The 21,962-nt window shown below is 39.1% G+C and overlaps 2 protein-coding genes across 9 annotated transcripts in view; one reads left to right on the top strand and one right to left on the bottom strand.

Annotated features, from left to right (window-relative positions):
- CEP85L (centrosomal protein 85 like) overlaps positions 1-21,962 on the bottom strand; it is a 175,103-nt gene that overhangs the window by 46,852 nt on the left and 106,289 nt on the right. The gene's annotated exons all lie outside the window — the stretch shown is intronic.
- PLN (phospholamban) overlaps positions 19,598-21,962 on the top strand; it is a 44,276-nt gene continuing 41,911 nt past the window's right edge. For 2 of the 6 annotated variants that reach the window (XR_007773913.1, XR_007773912.1), the window contains exons 1-2: positions 19,598-19,812; positions 21,458-21,529. The gene's annotated coding sequence lies outside the window, so the exon portion shown is untranslated. The remainder of the gene's footprint in view (positions 19,813-21,457; positions 21,530-21,962) is intronic. The other 4 variants (XR_007773911.1, XM_050949992.1, XR_007773910.1 and 1 more) reach the window with 4 other exon arrangements.

The raw sequence follows: 21,962 nt of genomic DNA, 5'->3' as shown, positions 1-21,962 counted from the left end.
AATCCGTTTTGCATGGCCACACAAAGCATGGCTTACAAAAAACTTAGTTGTACCAATGACAAGAGGCTGGATTGCATAATAAAAATCAGTAAAGGTGGCCATATTTGGTGGTACATAGCATTTCCTTTGCCGGTTCTCCCACTACAGAGCTGCCTGCCTCTCTACCCCAGCTACTGGACCCTTTTAGGCTACAATCAGACAGAGAGGAAAAAATCTCGAATCTTACCAAATCAGATTCCTTACTTTAGCACCTTCCCTGCCTCTCAGAGCCAGGGATTCTCTGCCTTCCTAAGAAAGCTCATTAGTTTGATATGTTGATTCAGTGTCCTGTGCACTGCATAGGTATGAAATTGTCAACACTGAGATCACAACTCTTGCTGTGTGATACAGCAGCCTATTTCACTAATGACAGTGTGTAAACTGATGGAATAACTCACCGGAACAAAAAATACAGTTGCAGTCAGCAAGGTCTTTTCCCTGAGGGACAAGGTTTATAAACGGAAAGCAAAAATAAATTAATATAAGCAGAAAAGAAGTGCTAACAGATTCTCCAAAGTTTGAGGTTCAACCCAGTCACGTGACATGGGTGTGGAGCACAGGTGCCAGCTTCCTCTGAGCCTAGAGGGTGCCCAACCCCTGGCTCCGACCCCACCCAACCCCTTCCCCAAGCCTCCATGCCCGTTCTGCCTCTTCCCACCCTTGCTCTGTTCCAGGTCCTGTCCCCACCCCTTTTCCCAAGTCCCCAACCCTGCCTCTTTCCACCCCCTCCCCTGAATGTGCCCCATCTCCACTCCTCTCCAGAGCCTCCTGCACGCCGCAAAAAAAGCTGACTGTGGTGGGCAGGAGGCACTGGGAGGGAGGGAGAGGAGTTGATGAGCGGGGCCACTGGCAGGCAGGAGGCACTGGCTGCCAGTGGGTTCTAAGCACTTGCAAAAGTTTTTCATGAGTGCTCCACCCTGCCGCACCCACAGAGTCAGCACCTATGGTGTGGAGTCTAGCCTTCCTAAAGGCATTCTCTCCCTCCTGTCTTCAAAACAGCCAGTCTACAGACCTTCCCTTGAGTGTCTGAGTAGAAGGAAGGGAAAGTTGAACGGAGGCAACTTCCTGTCTACATATTCTGTCACAGGATGGCAGGGTCTGGCATCATCAAAAGAGTAAGGACTTATTTACATGGGAATTATTCTGAAATAGCTATTCCAGATTAAACTCAGGTTATTTTATTCCAAAATAAGAGCATCCATACAGGGAGTTAATCAGGAATAGCTATGCCACTTTCATTTGTACCCTACCTTAGTACGAATTAACTTCTCTGTGTAAGATGAGCCTTAGCAGCTGGTATTCATCTGCTAGTTCAAATCTGGACCCATAAGCAATAGGCATGAAACAGAATTTGTGAAGCACTTTGAGATCTACCGATGAAAAATGCTACATAAGAGCTAGGTATTATTATTACTTAAATTGTTGGGCACATCTTCCAAAAGGAGACCTAAAACAAAAAAAGACTGAGCAACTGCAGTCAAAGATTTTAAAACACTTTTTACCAAGTAATGGGTATGCTGACCAGACTCCAAAGTGCAATTCTACATAAAGCTCCTCTTGTATTTTCAACTGGCAAAACTATTCTTCAGTTCCTCTCCTAAAATATTTTGCATAATGAAATAAGAATATACAAATTAAGACTGTAAATGAATATAAATGTCATCTAATTGCTTGAAAAAGGAAAGTTCTGGCTCTTATACTGACCAATGAGAACAAACGAACGAACGAACGAACGAACGAACATGTTGGGCAATTTTAGACAGTCTTACGCCCAACTCAATGGCATTTCGGTTTGTCTGTCTATCTGTAATGAGATAACTTTTGAATGCCACATCCGATCAAGTCTAAAATTTCAGGCAATGTTCTAGACACCAATGACCAGAACCCTCTTGATCTCGGGGGAAATTGGAAGAATGAAAAGGGTGAAATGGGGGCACATGAATTTTCTGCCAGGTCCTTAGCACACAAAGCTTCAAGCACCTCTAACTGTCTATTGATCAAAGAAGTGGTTGATGGCACTCATTACACTTTATAGCATAACAATACTCCCATCTCATATCTGCTCATCCTCCCAGTAGATTAACAGGCTGACACCCCAAATTACTCCTTTCCCAGAAAGAAAAAACAGTATGGTGGAGGGGAGAGAGGGAAGGGAAGCATACACAGACAACTCCTGGGGGGCGAGGGATGTTAGGGGACTCTAGCATGGTGATGAATGAGTTAAGGTTTAATGAAGGATTACATACAGTCTCTGCCATGGGGGGCGGGGAAGATGGAAGATTCTACTATGGGAGGAAACAGGCACTCAGAGCCCCCTAGCATAGAGAGGAATGGAAGGTACAGAGAGGGGGGAGCAAGAATGGTGGGGCACACAGAGCTGCTGCTATGGGGGAGGGATGAGGGACCCTGGTATGGGAGAGTTGCAGGGAGTCCCTGAAAAGAGAGGGGGATGGGAGGGTGGCACACAGTGAACTTGTGGGAGAGGAACAGAGAAATGCAAGGAGCACCTGGTGTACACAATGTGCTTAGTTTACACAAGCTACAAAGTCTGCAACTCCCGAGTCTTTAGAAAAGCACCTAAAAAAGGGGATGGGGGAGGCAGAGATTAAAGTAAGTGATTTAAATCTTGCCTCCTTTATTTGAAAATTATATGGAAGTTTCCATATATTTTTCTAGCTAAATATTTCAAAAGAAGTCCACTACATAAATCCACTGTAAAAACAGCTTTAAAAATCATTTAGTAATGTGCACCACAGCAAAAAGCAACACAAAAATCTACTTCACACAATAAAATGACTATGTGCAGCATCTGTCAGAGACCTGTCAATGCCACTTGAAAACAAGACAGAACACACACTTGAAAGTTAAACAAATAACGATAAATGATTTGCCAAACAGTTGCTATATGATGGGGGATGTGTCACAATATGTACATACAGTATCGAAGGTCTATTTACGTGACTTTCACAAACAAACTTTTGCTGTCGGAACATATCCATTCCCATAGAATGCACAATGTTTAGAGAGCATTATAATTTTCTACGAAACCTATCAAACCAAGGTGTTTTTACTGGTCATTCCAAACTGAAATTATTTTTCCATTTTTGTTTTGTGCTATAAATACTTCAATAGTGCCCAGAATAACAACGGCTCACTTCACTCACTTAGAGCACATGGTGTTGAACACTCCCAACAGCTTTCTAAATAGTTTGAATTGTATGAGGATAGAAACACAGGTGGTCCAATTACATTTGAGAACTTTTTGTCCCTTCAAGCCCTCAAATCATGTAATGAGAACACGGTTTGTTTTTAACAGCAGATACAGTAAAGCCAACAACACGTTCCCACTTCAGACACCATCATCCTCCACTGCAACTAGAAAAGATGTCCATCTGAAACACCCAGCATTCTTTTCCAACTGTCCTAGAAAACATGACTATTTTTGCTAGCTGGCACCTCTTCCAAGCATATCTAACGCAGATTGAAAACATCTGTTCAGTTAAAACAGCATCCTTTGCACACGGACATCCAAAGCCTCACTAGCTTGTTTTGAACAAGGGCTTGGCCTTGACTTTCAGGACCTGGCAAGCCTTCAAGTCACAGCTAAGACAGCTAGCTGCTGGGAAAAAAAATCTTTGCTGTACTGGCTTATATGCAAATATTTAGTTGGGACAGAAATTACTGACCAATACCATAATGTTTCCTAACAGTGGGAAAAGGATTTTTTCTCTAGACTTCCAAGATACTAACATTCAGATAATTTAACCAGATATTTGAGGTCCAATTTTCAATGACGATATTAAAATCTCCTCCTCAACCATGCTCATGCTTTTTGCCTCAAAAAGCATTCAACAGCTCAGCACATATAATTAGATAAGGCCTATGTTGAAAAAAAAAGTTAAATGATTTTTCAGATAATCTTCCCTGAAAGTTGTATTTTAATAACCTATTAAATATATTAACTTCTTCTTTACAACAATAAAGTTTCCAGCTGCCCACTACTGTTTCTCACAATCAGCAAGAAGACAAAATTATATTGTTTAAGTGAATGAAATTTCTGACTAGTTGCTTGCAGTCCAATCAAAACTCCACACTTTTTATGGACTGTATACAACCCCTTTGTAAGAATGTAATTTACAGACATCATCACGTAAAAACATGATACCCTCCTTTGCAGAAAGGCCAAGGTGATGGACCGGTGCAGCTCTGCTGCACAAGAATGGCAGGATTTTTCTTTTTGGGGGAGAAGGGGGGGATAGGAGGTGGTAGTGAAGGAGTTAGGAGGAGGAGCAAACCATAAACCTGTGTGGCATGCATCTCAACTCCACAGCAGTTCCCATATCAACCTAAAAGGCTTGGGGTGGGAGGGGGGAAGGGAAACAAAGCTGGAAGCTCTACTACTGAACAGAGACACTTCTGTTCTCTTCTCTTCTGGGCAGGGTCAGGTAAGGGCTTCAGTAGTGGATTTGGTTTAGCTCCATGGCTGCTCCATAGTCTGCAAAAAAATAGCGTGAAGGGGATTTCTTTAACACTCTTCCCCCTGTCACCTGACATACCTCTTCTCAGCCACTGGTCCATTTATTTAGGCTGAGGATATGGGAATTGCTTTTTAACACAACACCCCTGTAATGCAGAGAACTACTATATCTATTTCACTGATGGACAAAATGAAGCACACAGTGAAGTTTAGAGACTTACACCAAAAGCCACACAGAAGTCAGTGGCCAAACAAGGATAAGAATGCAATAATCCTGACTTGCAGTGTCTGAATTCTAACCATCTACTATTTCACTGAACCTGGTGCCTTTGATATACAAGGATAAAAGTGCTGCCATTTAGCAACACATGATTTGTTAAATTCTTAACGGGAAAGACTAGGTATATGTCTACACTGCAATCTGAGGTGTGACTGTAGCTCAAGCAGACATACCTACACTGGCTTCATCTGCATTAGCACTGCTAAAATTAGCAGCGTAGCTGGGAAGCTAGCAATGCAAGTATGTATTCAGAATCCCGTGTGTGTGTACTGTCCGAATTTAAGTCTGTGCCACCACTCTTCACTGCTCTTTCAAACAGCAACACATCAATGCGCACTAGGGAACTTTTAGTTCATACTAGCAGGGCCTAAATGGGTCAGTTAATGTGCAACATGCAAATCACATCCCTCTAGTGTATGTTCCATGTACACAAACCCTAAGGTGTGATAAAATCTGTTAATGTCTCTGCAAATCCAGCACACTCTGGGTCAGAGTTTGTCCTAAATTATAACTATGCAACCCTACTGATTTCAATAGTATCTAGTGGAGCTCTGCAGAGACTGCTGTTTAGTCTAGTCTTCTTCACTTAATAAAGAAGTGTTAAAGAAGAAAAGTAAATAATCAAAAAGATCAGAAAACAACGACAGGAAATAATGGGATTCATCTTGGAAAAATGCATCCTAATACAACTTGGGAAATGCATATACTTGATGTGAGGAAGTAACCTGGAAAGCAGTTATGAGAGAGGTTGTGGGTTAAAAATTGACACTAAAAATTAGACACGTTTGCAATATAACGTGGCTGCAAAAAAAAGTTAATGCAGTTTTGGGCTCCATAGACAAAATCAGATTATGGAGAGAAAGTAGAAGATAGCCTCTTTATATATAGCTCCAGTGTGAACCCATGTAGAATACTATGTTCAGTTCTGGGCACCACATAACCAGAAAGATACTGATGTACTGAAAGGCGTTTGGAGAAGAGCAACAAAAATGATTCGGGACCCGAAGGGACTGATTTATAAGGAAGAATTAAGAGACCACATGCATAGTTTGGAGAGATTTAACAGTCTGTAAATACTTCCATGGAAAGAGGGACATTATTTAATTGGTGCATGCACCATGCACAACTAAGAGTCGTCTGATCAAATTACAGAAGTGAAAATGTAGGCTAACACCAGGAAAAACCTAATGACAGTGAGACATAATTGGTAGTACAAAAGTCTCCCAAAGCAAGTGGTGGAAACCAAATCACTTAATATTTTTTTTAGAACTACACTGGGCAAAAAACACTAGAGAAAACAGAATAAGCCTGTCTGGCAGAGAGATGGTAAGGATGACTTAATAGGTCTTTTTCTACCTAATGTCTTTGATTGGGATTGCGCAGGTGTAGCGGAGGGCTTAATTCACTCATTGTGTCTACTGAAGTGTCTATTTAAGGACCAAGCACACGTACTGTAAAACACACCCACTAATAATTACAAAAGGGTCCACATGAACGTGCACACAAGGGATTTCTGCAGAACAAAAGGCTAGAATGACAGTTGAATTAATTGGTATCCTACTTCACAGAAGTCAAAATTAGCACTGGCAATTTGGAGTCTAAAGTTGCAAAAAACAATACAAGTTTCCTTTCCAGTTAAGTGTTGCATTGTTTTGAGCATTAATCTTGTATGACTGTACATAACAGATTCTAAAGTGATATAGTTCAGAAAGTAGCACGTAAAATATTGTTTCAAATATTTTTCCTCTCTTTTGTCCTGTTTTTGTAGTTGTGGGTTAGATTTAGTAGTGATAAGTAGTTGTTTTGCTTTGTAGACGTTGATCAAATTTTCCTCTACTCTATTAAGTGGACCCATATTCTTGAATTCCATTGTATAACTGTTTAACATTATTCAATAAAAATATTTATTAAAAAGAAAAATGCTACTTAGGACAGCTTGTGACCAACAATGCTATTATTGCTGTTTTTGCAAGTAACTTGATAACTGATAGAATAAGGCCTTCAGTAGGAAAAAAATGAAAAGGTATCAATGTATACAACACTACATTGCATTGTAAAAGCAACATTTCTTCCAAAACATTCAGTGACATTCTTAGTACTAGTGTTTTTACCTAGCCATGAACTGGAATGGTATATTAAGCATAAAACATGATTCACTTTTATATTCTGGAATAAATCAGTGTGTAAAGAAAAGAACTAGGAGAGAGAAAATATAAAAATATATTGTATGAAGTAACAGGACAGAAACACAAACTATTTTGTTTTTATTAAGGTGAAATTAACTTTCACTTGCTTAGTCATATTTCATTTTCAGAATGATAACAGTGGAAGAAGGAGACATAAAATAATTAGAGGCTTAACAGACATGTTCACCAGTAGGACTTTGAACTTTAATTGTTAGATACATGAGCCAAATGAGGGGGAATATAGAGGGAAATATCAACTTATCAATCAAGTCATCTGTAAGGGACTTAGGATCTCTGAATGTTAGTTTTATTGCACTAAATGCCCCAATTAAGGAGTGCAAGAGCGAGCTCAAAACTGGCATTTGCTTTAAGTCAGTGTAATGAGTTGTTGTCGCCATGTACACCTTGCACATGGTAGGTTGCTACTAGCAGTGCTGGCTTTTGTACCAGATATGGACTGGCTATAGAGCTTCCTTCCCAGAGAGAGAGAGAGACCAAATGTGTACCCTATAAGACCCTTTAATGCACTGCCAGGAATAGCAATTGTGAGCTTATGGGAGGTATGTGACACATAGCGTCACCTAATGGTTGATCTGTATAATACAGTTTAGCAATCCATTACTGTTGCAATGTATGCAATCTTAGGATCTGACACTGCTGGCACCTATTACTGGACATAGTGCTCACTACCACGAATAGCTCCAAGACTACGTGAGGCCAATGGAACCAACTTATGTTATGCAAGTCCCGGGGAGGGATCCTGAGACTCCGTATCCAATAACAGCAGAGATGAGCCCCACCTGCATCTATTTGCATGTGGCAAATGACACTGCGGTAGGCTCCTCTGCTAGAGCCAATGGGCTGCGGAGCAGAGAGCTAGGCCTAGCCCCACAGAATGAAAGTGCTGCGCATGGAGAGTAAGGGGCAGATTCAAACCCCCTCCCCAATATTTTCACAGTCTTAACGTGCCCTTCACTGAGGCATAAAAGGTACCATGTATGGAGGCCACTATTAGCGACAGACACCTCACACGATAAACAGTGCCTCAAGCTTAGTGAGTGCTGCCTACCATCGAAACCAACTATTAAAATAAACTTGAAAGTATAAAACAAGAATCAAAAAACACTTAACAGGTGTAAACTGCTAACTAACTGTTGACAGATTAGCTTTCTCTTGAATTAGCTACCTACACAGAAGAAAACCCATGAGGTAAACCTCCCAGTGGGCTCTGAGAAGGAACTCAGCAGGTCAGGGAGGCACTGACCTTATATAGCCTCAGGAGGGGCCATAAGGAGGTGCAGGATACAAGTATCTCCTCAACAAGCACTGCTGCAAAAAACTCTGTCTCTGGCATTCTGGAATAGATATGTGCAACCATGTAAAGAACTGCTCAGGAAGGAAATACAGCTAGTTGGTGAATTGGGCAATCCCCCAACACACTGAGTAAACCTACCCAGTAAAGAGGATCTGTGCAAGGCCCTATGAGCTATCTGAACCCTTAACACAGCTTTACTGGGTGCACAGGGAACCCCTGAACTGAAATGAGTTCTCTCTCTAACAACATCTTGCTCAGAAGTGTCTGGACAGCCACAAGTAGGGGTCAGCTCTCGACTACAGGAAGCAATGAACACTGAACTGCAAATGGACCCAAACTTTCACTGCACGAAAGCTATCCCTTTGGTTAGTTTCTTCTAGAAAACAGACTGAAGGGCATCTTTGGCATTTTTGGTTTAGAATTGGCTGCTGGAAGTTTTGGCTTACCTGTTTGACTGTTTTGACCAAAGGTTTCAGAAAAACCTATCATACCACTCATTTGCAAATAATTATCTTGGCATATTGATCCCATATTCCTTAGCAGGCCAGATGAGTGACAGCTGAATATTTCTGATGTCCCAGAAACATTTAAAATAAATATGTTTGCATAAAAATGATATCCAGAGACCACTCAAAGTATTTTTGATTTGTCAAAATATTCTTATTATTGAGTTTTTGCACCATGACAGTGTAACAGACAGACCCTGGTTGTGGGCAGGTGGGATCAAACCCTAGGACCTCTGCATGAGCCGCTACTGCATGAGCTAAAAGCCACATGGCTCTTAACCTAGGCTGTAGCAGACTCATCAACCTCTAGCAGAGCTAGGTGCCACTAGAAGGGGACAGAGCATAACACCAAACTAGACACTATATAAAGATAATGAAGATGGTCTCTGCTGCCCCATACAGCTTATGATCTAAGTAATTCTTATTTTGCTCAGAATCTATCCACTCACTAACCTACATGTGTGTATGCTTATGCTGCACACCTCACTATGGTACTGAGTTCAGTATAAACACCTAGATGAAGAGAGAAAAAGGTATCACTTGGAGCTATGGATACCCACGTGGGGGGTGAGAACATTAGTTTTCCTCTCATGGGATGTTCTATTGTAAGAATGGCACCAGTGGTGATCTTACCAACAACAAAATATCTCTCTCAAAAAAAAAAAATCACTAACCAAGAAGTGAAAAGAATATTAACTCTGAAAATACAATTATGCAAGGTACAATACCCTCTGCCCACCACTGGCAGCAGGGTCAACTGTAGAAATAAGATACACATTGTCACGGCAGCAAAGAGTCCTTTGGCACTTTATAGACTAACAGACATATTGGAGCATGAGCTTTCGTGGGTGAATACCCACACTGTCATGGGTAACTGTATTTTCAGAGTTAATATTACCATATTGTCACGGGTAACTCTTTCATAGCACAAGAATGTTGCCTCATTTGTGGCATGGTGTCAGGCACTCAGTTATGCTCCACAACTTTCTCATCTATGCCACTTCCGAGCCAGCACACTCTTACATAGTGAAAAAGATATTCCCAAAGCTGTGGACTTGATTATATGCCTCCTCCTGCATATCTACCTACTAACAATAAAACCATGACACACAAAAGCAACAGACGTGTCATTCCTTTAAAGTCTGTGCCAACACCAGTATTATTTTGTTCAGAAATCCCTTCCATTTATATTCTGGCAAATGTTATGAGCACAAAACACTTCTAGGTGCCACTTAATATGACGTGAAGACCAATAGTGCCTGGAATTTTCCATAGATAACAAGTGGGTCTTTCCTAAGTATAGAAGCACGTGTTTTGTTAAGTGACCATATTATCTTCCCATTACATTTAAATTCAAACTTTTTTATTGAAACACTCTGGAGACAAAAGGGGCTTTACTCGGTGAACGGCTGTGATTTTTTTCCTTTATGCTATGAAGCTGTGCGTGATACAAGTTGCTAGAATGATTTCTTCAATCCACTCTTCTAAGCTAGAAAGCAGCAAAACCATAAAAAATGTAAATAGTTATTCAATATGAAAAGCAAGCACTAACGTTAAGACAAAAGAACATGCACTCAAAAAGGTCAGGAAAGAGTTATGGCTGATTCACCATAAGTTGTTTTTAATATTACAGTAGCACCCAGAGACCCCAATAAGGGATCAGGGCCCCTACTGTTTTAGGCATTGTACATACAAAATATAAAGAATCTCTGCCTCAAAGATTTTCCAGTCTATGCATATGACAGAAACAATAGATGGCTGACACAAGTGAATTAGTGGGAGCACAAGATAAACAACAAAACCATTATGACTAGAATAATAAGTAACAGTCTTGGCAAACCAACTGCCAAAAATTTCCAGTATCTGTAAATTTGTTTATCAGGGGCCATCACCTAAACACAGCCATCTTTAAACAAGATCTGAACAGACCTATATCCAGTTAGGGGATAAGTATGTGCTGTCAATATCTCCATATCCCTAACTTATCTGGCACATGTAATAATTAGTCACTACCTATCTCTACAGTTGACCCTGCTGCCAGTGGTAGGCAGAGGGTATTACCATACAGGGGAACAATCTGGGCCTCAGACTACAAGCCAAATAGTTTAGTATCCTGGGAACATCATTAAACTGCAAGTTCCCTGGAGCAGGGACTGCATTTCATTTCTGTACAGTGCTATGTACAGTCTACAGCACTACACAAATAGCGATTATTCAAGAATTTCCCCAAGAAATTAGGCCAGAATTTCTAGACTATTTTATATCCACCTTGGGCCTGATTTTTCTGAGGTGCTGAGCATCTACCTCTCCCATTAACTTCAGCTGGAGTTTTGGGTGCTCAGCACTTCTAAATAAATAACTAAATAAAATAAAAAATCAAGGGTAAGACATATCAAAATCAGAGGACACTAGAAAATTCTGGTCTGAATCTTTCACAGGTTCATACTGGACTAAAAATTGCAAGCAATCTAGCCTCTGACAGAAAATCCATACAACTATGACTCTGTGTGTGGAATACGTGAAAGTTTCTAATTGTTTGGCTTCACTTCAGATAGCGAACCTCTTCCACTTGACATTATGAGGGGTACTTGAGACACACTTGTCTCTAACAAAACTGGAAGTTTGATATATGGGTGCATCTGAGGGCAATCCCGTCTGTTTGTGAAAGTGGTTTTCTTCCTAGCAAGAGACGTCAGAGGCTGGAAGGTCTAGCTGGATAATACCAAAATTCAGGCCCTGAAGGCTTCTTAAGGCAAGGAGAAAGATTCGAATAATTTTCACTTCCTAATGCATGATAATACCTACTACCCATTATATAGTGCTCTTCACCTCTGGATCTCAAAGAACTTTAGACAAGAGCTAAGCATATTATTGCCATATTACAGATCAGGAAACTAAGGCACAAAAAAGTAAAGTGACTTGCCCAAAGTCACACAGCAGACTTGTAGCAGAGATGGGAATGGAACTCAGATCTCTTGAGTTCCAGTCCAGTGTCCTACCTACTGGAATACACATCCTCCTGGTCACTATCTGGACCAATATACTTATTTATGTAATGTTATTTGTTGGAAAGGAAGCAATATTTGGCACAGACGGGCCAGTTCCCCAAGTGTGAACCCTTCTGTATGGCTTTGGCGGTCAAGTAGGTATGGCTTAAGATCAAGGAATGAATTAAACTTTTTTTTTTTTTTTTTTTTTTTTTAAAGAGAGACTACAGAAGCTATAAAGGGTTTTTGTTTTTTAAATACATTTATTTTATACAAATTATAATATGTGCATACTTGAAACCTCAGGATGCTTGGAGGATGTTTTATATCAGGGAACGACATGCTAGTTAGGAAAATTATTGCAGCCAGCAGGCAAGATTTTTGAAACAGTCCTTTGTGATACCTGTCTTACTTTCCTACATCCTCCCCACTAAGAAAGGTGAGATGATATTTAAGCAAGATCACTAAATTCTTCAAGTGTGGAGAGAGAAACAGCTGGGAGCCAGGTTGGTTTATATGGAAATTTGGAGATCCAAATAATCTGTATAAAATTCTCTGGATCCTTCTGCCTCTTTAGCATTTCTATTGACTGATAAATCGTGAAGGGATACCACACGTATTCCCCAATGACAGAGCTGAGCATGAGGACATATCAGCTGTGAAGAAAGTATGCTCAACTGTTCACTTTGGAACTTTTAGTAGTCTGGATTTGAATGCAACACAGCTCTATAAGCATGCCTGCATCCAGCAGGTTTGAAACCCATTATCAGTCTCCTGAATTTAAGATTTTTTAAAAATCAGATTGCCATTTACTGAAACACATGCACAAACACACTCATGTATTAACATACTACTGTGAGAATTCTGTGCCAAAAAATAAAAATTCTGCATACAGTATTTTAGAATTCTGCATATTTGTCAATAAATAAATGTGGAGGCTCCAGTATGGCAGTGGGGAGCAAAGGCCACTAGCTGCACAGAGGAGGGCGATCACCCTGCAGACCTCCTGCCCCAGTACACAGACTCGGCAGTATGACTGCACCCGATCCTGACACTGCGCAAGGGACAGGCCTGTCCCAGAAACATGGTGCCCTTCCCCTTCACACCAAGATAGCAAGCGAGAGGGACAGAGTCTTCCACGCATGCCCAGCCCCAGCCCCAAATCCAGGTGTGAGGCACGCAGGCTCAGCCCGACAGGATCCAAGCGTGGAGTGGCTTAGTGTGAGGGGATCCAGGGGTGGGGGAATCGAGTTTTGTGTGGATCAATCTGCAGGCAGGCAGCTCAGTGGGGGGGGGCTGGATGCACAAGGGCTCACTGAGGGTTACAGGTTCATGGGGAATGGGATTCTGCAGGGGGGTCCACGTGAAGGTGGTTGGGGCTCAGCAGAGATGTGTTAGTTAGGGGGCTCAGTGGTGGGATCTGGGTGCTGGGAGAGTTGGGTTCAATGGAGCACAGGGTCTGGATGCAGCTGGTTGGAGCTCAGTGAGTTGGAGATCTGGGGGGCTCATCAGGGTGGCCCAGCTGCAGGGGGGATGGGGCTTGCCGAGCTGTGGGTTGGAGTGTGGAGACCTCAGTGGGAGGTAGTCTGGGTGCAAGTGTGGGGGTCCAGATTCAGGGCAGTGGGGCCTGGGTTCAGAACGGCTTCAGATGCAGGGGGTGAAACTCGGCAGGGTGGGGTTTCACGTGCAGGGGGCTCTGTGAAAAATAAAAAAAACTCTCCCCTTCATTTCAAACAGTCCAAGGATTCACAAGACTCTAAAGAGCATACTTTCATAGTTCACTGAGTGATAGGAAGCAGTGTACATGTAATAAAAAAAATCAGGCTTCCATTGGAATCTGTTCTTATTGCTTACAGATGGATCCAAACTAGACTCCCAGATTACAGTTCACAGTTTGATACTTTCTATAATGGTGTGGATCCAAATACTCCCAAGTTTTGAACACTTTGGCTCAGAGGCAGATTTCAACCCCTCAAACTCACAAGTATTCAGGGCGGTGGGGGAAGCTGGGCTTTCGTCCCCCCCACCCCCATAGGTGTTACCAGAGAACCTCACAGGAAGCAGCTATACTTCATATAAAGTCTTTAGTATTTTTTCTTGCCCATGTACACGTGAAATGAATGACAAGAAGTCGACACATTATTAATTATTATTATTACTATTACTATTAAACAGGAGAAATTCTGTATAAAAAGTCAAATTGTAAAACCTAACTAAATATTTTATTTATATCTATTTGGGAAACTAACAGAGAAATGGCTAATGGCCGGAAATCCACCAAGAGCTTTTCACTCATCTGTGTATCACCATCCCATACACAAGCAAGATGAAGATAGTGGAGGAGGAAGAGAGAAGGGAGTAAATGACAATTTCTTAAACTTGGAAAGTGTTAAAATTTCCTATTTCAATATTTCACACATGCACCTGGTAAAGCAGGGATGACTAAACAAGTGGCCTGCAAGCCAAACACAGTCATTTCCTTCTGAGGAGTAAATCCATGGAAACTAAAAAAAAAAAAGACCTCTTTATGCCACCTCCATCTTAATGAATGAAGTGCCCCTTGGAGCCAGATGGAGCATTGCAAGAGGGCACCCATGCCCTTCATGAGTACTACTGCATATTAGAATGGAACTTGCTACTGCAGTGTTCTCTGTGTTACGACTCTTATGCTCCTGAGTATTGCTAATGTGTTCCCCAATTGGGCAAAGTTTGAGCACTTTCCTGTTAAAGACAATCTACTACTGAAGATATGTAGCAGCTGAAATCCAAAACACAATCTCTGGCCTCCATTCTATAATTGCTGTTAAAGTGGAGAGATAATCCAGTGCCACCACACTTGGCAATTGAAACATGGTCTTCCAAGTCTTTTATCTCTCCTTCATATGCCTTTGTCCCTGTGTTCATCCATCACTCATACCATGTCAAATAACACAACTAATCTTTGTGTTTCCTGGAACAGTTTATCTGAAAGACACTCAACACAGTTTCTTTGTTACAAGAATCTCAGCACGTCACTTCATGCAAATAAACTAAGCTAATCAACTGAGAGAACTAAAACTTCAAATTATAATGTGTTTGAAGATTTTGCAATTATTACAAAAACAAGCACTGTGTTAACCAAAAGCACTGAAGCTGAAATAATTCTCTTTTTTCCTTGAATGTTCTCTGCTGTATCATGTTGCTTTCTGGCAGGGAGACAAGCATAATGGTTCTCTTAATTTACTAGTTACATAAACCAACTATTTAATTGAATAGTCAAAAAAAAAAGTGTTGATACCAAAGAAGCCAGATGTTTTACAGAATATAGATTTTTATGGTGTTAATATTTATTGTAAAAATAAGGTATTACATGGGTGCAATTTATGCCAAATATGTACTGTCTAAGGAAAATAAATTGTATATTTTGGAGGTAAGGGGAATCACTATAAATACATACCACAAGACCCAGCCAAAAATCTTTTTTTATCCTCTTCCTCTATCCTACCAATAGGTCAAAGTATCAAAGAACATAACAGGTGCCATAATACTTGTTATCACTGTAATCTACCACACTTGTTAAAAGTTCATGCCCATAATACTGAAGGAAATGAAAATATTAAAGCTGACCTTTTCTGAAACAGTCTTCTGTTAGTAACAAACCTGACAATCAATACTGTTAGAGCCTTTAGCATTCCAAAGAGAAAAAAGAGTCCCAGAGAAATATGTGATACTGCAGCTCCAACGATGAGAGACTTTTCTATTCAGTTATGTTCCACACAATTTTAAACCCATATGCTTATGTATACTTAAGAAAACAGGTATAAAGCCAAAGACTTATCATTTTACCTTGCTATTATCGATGACAGAATAAAATTTTAAAATAAAGTCAGCACTTTAATGACAGTCCAATTTTAGGAAATCATTAAGAACTTTTCACCTTTTTTTTTTTTTTTTTTAAACCAGAGGACAATAAATGTGGTGCTAAGACGACAGGCCTAGATCTGCAGGGCACTGGTGTGAGGAAGGAAGGCCTCCTCCGTAACAACACTCCACACAATCCCCTGTAAGTCAATATATGAAGCAGGAAAGGTGGCTCTCTTAAGAGAGGACGCTCCGTGACTCTTCCATCTCCTTTAACTTGGATACAGAATGTTGAAACAATAGCCTGACAGCAGTACGAGGCAGGTGAAAAACAGAGAACGGGGAAGGGGGAGGGAAAGATATCCTGGAGTGATGTGGTGAAGGGCAATGGAAAAAAATTCAGAATACTGCTGATCATCTTCAAAGCAAATGACTAATTAAATTACTTCACAGGCTATGGAGTGCAACCTATCTATTTATATAGATTTTGTGATTAAAAAACACACAACACTAAAATCAGAATGCGTAGATTATATGTTAACATCATGACTCTGATCTTATTTGTTATTCCTGAAGCGTGAACTCTGGTTATGTTACTAGAGAATGTTTCACTAAATGCTTCACTAACATATTAAGTTAAACGAAACCAAACAAAGGCTCAACCCCACTTCTCTGCAGCGCTCTCCTCCGCCCCATTCCAGTTAAAAATAGTAGACTGACATGAGACTCACTGAAGTCAGGACTGTATTCTTAAACCTCACCACCAAAATGAAGCAAGAAAAATTCAGGGATAGGAAACTGTCAAAGTGCAATTCTGTTGTTAAAACAACTAAGTAAAATGACACCTGCTTACCACATCTGCTTTTGGGCCAGATCTTCAGCTGGTATAAATCTGTATACTGACATTGGCTTTAATGGGACTATGCTAATTTACAGCAGATGAAGAAGAACTAGCCCTTTCTATGCTTTTAGAATCATATCTGCCAAGTTCAGAAACAAAAAAGTTTTCACCACTTTTTACTTCTGTTAGTCCTGTAGTTCAAACACATGCAAAGAACACCATACATCAACGTAAGTGCTTCCTAAATTACAATCAGTGACACCTGTGCAAACACAAACAACAGTGAGGTTATCACCAAGAACAGCATTTGGCTTGTGGATCGCATGTTATACTGGTGACAACACAAAAAAATAGAGGAACTCTGGCTCAGTTCTCAAGGTGAGTTTGCAGCACTGGCAGTTAGGGGAAAAAAAACAAAAAATATCTTTTCTATTATTTTTAAATTGAACATATTCTACTGAAATCCTAGAGAGAGATGGACTCTCAATTATGTCATTTTTGCAGAGGCAGAGGCAAAGATACATTTTAATTTACTCAATATTATTAGAGAAAAAAGTGGCACAACAGTGTGAGAAGGCCTCATTATCGGTGTTCAATTTTAGTGCTGAATTTCTTTAGTTACTTTTAAGCCACAAAACCAGACTATGCTTATGTTTTATAGTTCGTTTCTATCCATCACCACAGATCATAGAAAACACTAACATCTCAGAGTTTTTACCAAGATAGTACAGATGACGGACATCTGAAATTTTAAAAACAAAAACACACAAAAGACAAAATAACCTGAAGGAAATTTCTATTATTAGTTAAATAAGGAGCTGCTACACCGAGTGTAAAATGCTTGTGTTCTTTGGATATTATCCCAAAAAGCAACCGGATCTCTAAATACAAGAGCATAAACATGCTCTGGTCGTGGATTTCTAATCCCACTGGAGATAGTCCAGATCATCTCCATTTAAGGTCATGCAAGCAGCAGCTGCACAATTTTGTTCCCAAGAAGAAAATGAAGCATGCCAAAGCCTCCAACATGTATTCCTTTTTTAAACCTTTTCTTTTCTAATGTCCCAAATTAGTTCATTTGTGGCTGAGCACCTTGTAAAATATACATAGAAAAGTTAATCAGAAAAATGCAGTATGCATTTAAGTAGAACTCGTGGATTTACTGCGCTAGTATCTCAACAGGAAGCATGTTAGATATTTTAAAAAGACTACACAGATAACAGAGTCAGACTGAAGTTTAACAAAGTTCTATAGCAACAAGTTGTCTAATCTAAGACGAATTTGTCTACAATCAGTATGATCGACACAAGATCCACAGTGGATATACTTATAGCATTCACTTAGTCTGAATCTGCACTTCTTTATTCAGATATTTTAAATGGTTCTGGAGTAGACAGTCTTAAAATGGTCTTAGAAATATACAGAAGAGATTCATTAAATTTTTTTGAAGGCACTGTTTGTTTGTACTATCCTCTCATTTATTTCCTGGTCATAAATTAAACACAATAAAAAAGTATCAATTTTAATAAACTAGATGAAACTACTGGATTGAAGGCAATTTTTCCTTCCCAACATGTCACAATACTATATATGAAAAAAAAAAATCCTTATGAAGTGTACACAGAGACACCCCTAAAGAGGCAGTAACAGACCAAATGCATCAACATCAAAGACAAGTTAGAAGTCGGGGAATGAATAAACGCAAAACAGCATTTTTGCTATGCCCATCTGTACAAGGGATGGACATAAATTACAGCTAATAATACGCCGGGTGTTTTAGTCAAACACTAATGATTTTAACAGGGGACATTTCACTTTAAAGTGAGAAGTGAAGCAGCAGACTAAGTTAAAGAAAGCACTTTTGTTTTGTCTAAAGTAAGAGAACAGCGCCATAATATACCCATCAATGGTAAATGAACTTTTTGCAGGACTACATCCTGTGATAAATATAGGATGCTTTCTTTATAAAGGGCAAATACATTTCTCCTGAGATGTCAGAGATCCATAATACTAACACTGTCACTACAAGTGAATTATGAGGCCTTATGCACAAGTAAAGAATCACCACCATTCACGGGAGGAGACTTTCAATTGAAACATGTAACTTTAAATTTTCTGTTCCTGATACTAAAGGGCAATAGAAAATTGCCAGATTTACTGTATTAGAATAAAAGCTTCAAGTTCAAGTTATTGTAACAGTTTTACAGGACCTGCCTTCACTTAACGAAGGGTAAGGTCTAAGAGAAGCTCAACAAAACAGTGCAAAAAAAGTATTTTAAATGCAAACACTATATTTTTAAACAATGCTGCAAGACAGAATCCTTCTCTCAGCACATTATTGTGTGTCTGGTTTGTGTTCTCTGTCTATTTAACCTTCCTCTGTTTACTATAGTGCCAAATACAATATCCATGCTTTCTTATAAAAATGATCATATCTGACCACAATATAATTTGGTTTGAGGTAAAGGGCAAGAGAAGTAACTATTTTAAACATATGCGGAGAGCTTAAAGCATCTCAGTTTGTCTGGGGCAAAATCCTGCCCCACATCTAGTCTGTGGGTGTGCAGATCTTGAAATGAAGCACAAACTGCATCAGTTCCTCTGTGATGGGGAAGGAAAGCTTTGGAGAACACAACAAGGATACTCATACTGTGACGTAAAGAGGATAGTGATCAGGTGTATAACACCACTAAAAGCTATACACACCACATACCTTAGTAAATCCCTTTTAACAAATGAAAATGGTTCAAAGCTTGTGAAGATGCTGAAGACCATAAGGAAAAAAAATTAATTTATATGAAAGCAGAATATTAAAAGGGAGATTATTATGGGGACGTATTTGTCATTGTTGTAGCAAATTCACCATTTTGAAGAATTTTCTAGAGTTTTCTTAATTAATCACAATTTTATATAAGTTACTAAAAATACTACATATTTGCATGCAGCCTCATCTCCATGTTTCCAAACACTGGATGATATCACTGCTGAAGTTCTTCAGTTCATGGCTCTGCAGACTGCTTGCCTCCTGTCCACTTTCTTAAAGAATGTGGCAAAAACAAACAAAAGAAACCCCATTTCCCCAGTGCTAACATTACTGCTATAATGAGTTTAGACGAGCATCTGCCCTGCACTAAAAGGCCACATTGTAACCAATCACAACTTCTGAATTCCTGCATGACATCATGAGCCCTGCCTCAAACTTTTGTTATTTTTTCCTCCACCTTCTTCAATTGTTCCTACAAACTTGGCGACAGGCAGACAAGTTGCCAGAGAAGTCCAGACTAAGTTTCCCACAGCTCAGAACACATTATCTTACAATTCACTAATAATCATCATCAGAGGTAAGGGATCTCTTCTTATTACAATTATGTTTTAGTTTTCCAAACTAAACTGCTCTATGCAAAATTAGCAGCCTGTATTGTAAATGCTTATTTAAAATAAAGCCCAACCCTTACAGCTGTTTTCTTTTTATTTATTTATTTTTTTTAAAGTGGAGAGATTTTAGGCATTACTGTTTCAAGCCAAAAAATAGTACAGTGGAAAAAATAAGGATGGTAGTCTTGTTTTTAAAAATTATTAGCTTCTTCTTTTTAATATGAAGCTACGTTTTCTTTGGGGAATGGATTAAGCAATCACCACCACAACACCAGAAGTCTTAATAATTTCTCTCACACCTCTACTCAGGTTTTTGTTGGCAGTTGTTGCTTTTGTTTTAAAACTCAAACCAAATTTTTCCGTTCTCATCAAAAAGTAAAATTTTATTCAAGAGTTTACATTACTGTTTTTTGGTTTTGAGGGTTTCTACTTTTAGTTTAGTTGCCCACTAGCAACCCAACATAAGGAAAGTTCACCTTCCTATTCTTAAATCAGAAAAACTGATTCACTTACAGCACATTTTTAGAAGACTTTTTTTTAAATTAAACATATGATTTTAGAGAGAGAGAGAGAGAGAGAGAGAGAGAGAGAGAGAGAGAGACCCCTATTTTGAAGATAAAGAAGAGTTACAATGCTGATCCTTAATCATTCTCTAGTATTCAAATTTTAATGTAAAAATACTATGTCTCAGTTCTAAAACCTTTTTAAAGCTTCTTTTTTTTGATGGCCAATATAACCTGAACTTACCTTTTTTATGATATCTTAACTTCTGAATCCATTAGTTTCATTGAAATACAATGGCACAGAAGATTCTTAATACCTATCAGGAAAATACAGCTAAGATTCTCAATATCAAAAGTAATTTTTATAAATAAGGTATCCTTCTCATCCATCGTTGATAAACGTGTTCGGGCACTGTACAAAACAAAAACAAACCCACATGAAAAAGTTTTAGCTGTCATAAAGGGTCAGATTTTAAAAAGACATATGAAGCAAAAATACAATTTATTAATTAAAGAAAGGAAATGAGTAAAATAAAGGATATGTCTGGTAAACAGGAACATTTCTTTGTCATTTCTTACATTGGTTTTTGTATTTTCATGTTAATTTATTCTGTTGAGAAATCCAAGGATCCATGCATGACTGCATGAGTCTAGGAATCTGATGATAATTTTTCTAAATAACAGGAAGAAATCTATAATAATTTTTTTGTGGAAGTCAGGAGACTACAAAACACAAAAATGGACTCAGTACATTATAAACCTATATCTGTTCTAAGAGTAGCAGTGTATTTCTATCAATATATACCTCATATATGCATGTTTACATTTTAGGATAAGATCCATGAATACCAGAGTGCTACTGTACATTTTGTATTTAAACGTATATTCTCCCAACACTCTTGGGAGTGCTGGAATGCAATTCCATTAACATTACTGAGAGTTGTGTGCAATGTATTCATCAAGAATTTACCCATACATTTGTATTTGGACATATCATCCATGTGCAAACGGGAACTGTTTGAATTCTATTCCTGGAACACTTCGATGTTCATATGGTGAACTTTGCAGCATGTAACTACTAGTTGAAGGCTATGTAATTCTGTTATAGGAGTTGTTTCCAGAAGGAAGCAGTAGTACTTCTCATTTTGCCTGCAAGAGGCATTTGTTTCAGGACATTTAGGTAACAGCATTTTATTTTCCTTTTAAATGTTTTTATTTAAAACCAAATATTTTGTCTTTTCATACAAAGATAGGGATTTGCTCACACTAAGTACAGTAATTATATTTAAGAAATCAACAAGAAATTTGAGTTATTAAACTGTGTATATAATACACACACACACAAACAGAACTATAGCACTTAGCTGCCCTGGTGTTATTAGACTTTTTATAAAAATACATCCATGGCTATATCAGGTGCAATTCTCGTCTGATGTAAATGGATATAGTTCCACTGGCTTCACTGGAGTTATGCTGATTTACATTAGGTTAGAATGCGGATCATCTATACATAATCTCAATAGCTTGCACGGGTAATAACCCATTTTGTAGATGTCCAAGAATGCTGAGTAACAACAAAAGTATTGGTGATATAAATGAAAAAAGTGTTTTAA

The sequence above is a fragment of the Gopherus flavomarginatus genome, chromosome 4, assembly GCF_025201925.1.
Source record: "Gopherus flavomarginatus isolate rGopFla2 chromosome 4, rGopFla2.mat.asm, whole genome shotgun sequence".
NCBI lineage: Eukaryota > Metazoa > Chordata > Testudines > Testudinidae > Gopherus > Gopherus flavomarginatus.
Note: the sequence above shows the minus strand (reverse complement) of the source record. Positions and strands in the feature narration are given on the sequence as shown.